We start from the raw sequence: 1534 nt of genomic DNA on the forward strand, positions 1-1534 counted from the left end.
AAATCAAAATTAGCATGGATGTTTGTGGGAGGTGTGGGTTCAGAGGTTGATGCTTCAGAGTGATCTGTTTGAGGTTCCATCGATTATGACTTAGCTGAACTTTTGGTTTTACTCGGTTGGTTCATCGACTCATCAGTTGATGGTTCCTCATTAGGATTCTCCTTTTCATGAACAGTACTTGCTGATGAAGTGGAATTGACACCCAGAGACTCTGGTTTGACCATAAGGTTTCCATCGCTCTCGTACACCACATTTTCAAAATCCTATCTTAAAACGACAGTTTTTCCATCGACTTTAACTTTTTTAACATTTGCTTTTGGTTTCGGGATAAAGTCGGGTTTCTGAATGCATCCAAGTTTGAAAATGGATTCAAAGGTGGATTTCTTTGATTCGATAAAGGAGTCCAATTCATTTAATCCAATCCCTTGAGTGTCTGTTTGACCGTTTAACTTTTCATAAAYATCTTGGGCATCTTTGTACTTCTTCATCAGAAGTTCATTGGTTTGAAGCTTCTGGTGAAGAATTTCCCTTTCCTTTTGAAAGAAATCTTTAAGAGCAACTGAGTTTAGTTTGTCTGCCTCAGATTCTTTTAAGGCCTTAGTTTTCTTTCTAAGTCCTTAGTTATTTGTTTGTTTAGTTCTAGAAGTTTTTCTTCCTCTGATTTCTGAAGTGTGGTGATGCGAGTCTTTTCCTTAGTTTTCTTTCAGCTTTTTCTTCGGTTAAAAGATCAGTTTCTCTTTTGTAGAAACTTGCTTCTTTTTCTGCTTTTAGTCTTTCGGATTTTTCAAAATTTAATTTCTCTTTCAATTTAAAGAAATCATCTGAAAGTTTTAGCACCCTTAACTCTAGCTCAGATGGAGCAGAGTTGGTTTTATTGGAAGTAGACTCACATACCTAATCATCAGAGTCGGAGGTGGATTCTGCTGCAGATTTGGCCATCAAACAGATGAGTGCTTTATCTTCTTCATCGGATGAAGAGTCGGATACCCAATTTTCTTTCTCAGCCATCAGGCTTCACTCTCTTGAATTGTACTTGTACTTATTTTTGTAGTAATCGGCATCCTTCACCAATCGTCCTCTGCACTCTTTTGAAAAATGACCAATTTTCCCGCATCTGAAGCAGCTAAGGTCATTTTTTCATCCGTTTATGTCCTCTCTCTCTTCTCTTTCTTCTCTTCTTTCTTCCCTCTGATAGAATTTCGATGGTTTCTTCTCATGATATGACTGGTACTTCTCCTTGTTGAAGTCTCTCCGTTCATGGGGTCTCTTGATGAACTTCTTTTGGAACTGTCTTGTAATCAAGGCTAGACTTAGCAAAGGCTTTGATATCATCATCTGATTCAGATGACTCATCTTCAGATTCTGATTCTACCACCATTGCTTTCTTTCCTTTCTTCTTGTGTTCTCTGGTGGGGGTCCTCGATACTTCCTTTTCATCAGCAGCAAGAGCTAGAGGTCCACTGATAGATACTTTCTTCTTCATAATGTCGTTCTCTTGTGCTGCAAGCGTTCCATACAAATCATGAAGTGACCA

Source organism: Cynara cardunculus (assembly GCF_001531365.2).
Source record: "Cynara cardunculus var. scolymus isolate 2C chromosome LG 2, CcrdV1, whole genome shotgun sequence".
In the NCBI taxonomy this organism is placed as follows: Eukaryota; Viridiplantae; Streptophyta; class Magnoliopsida; order Asterales; family Asteraceae; genus Cynara; species Cynara cardunculus.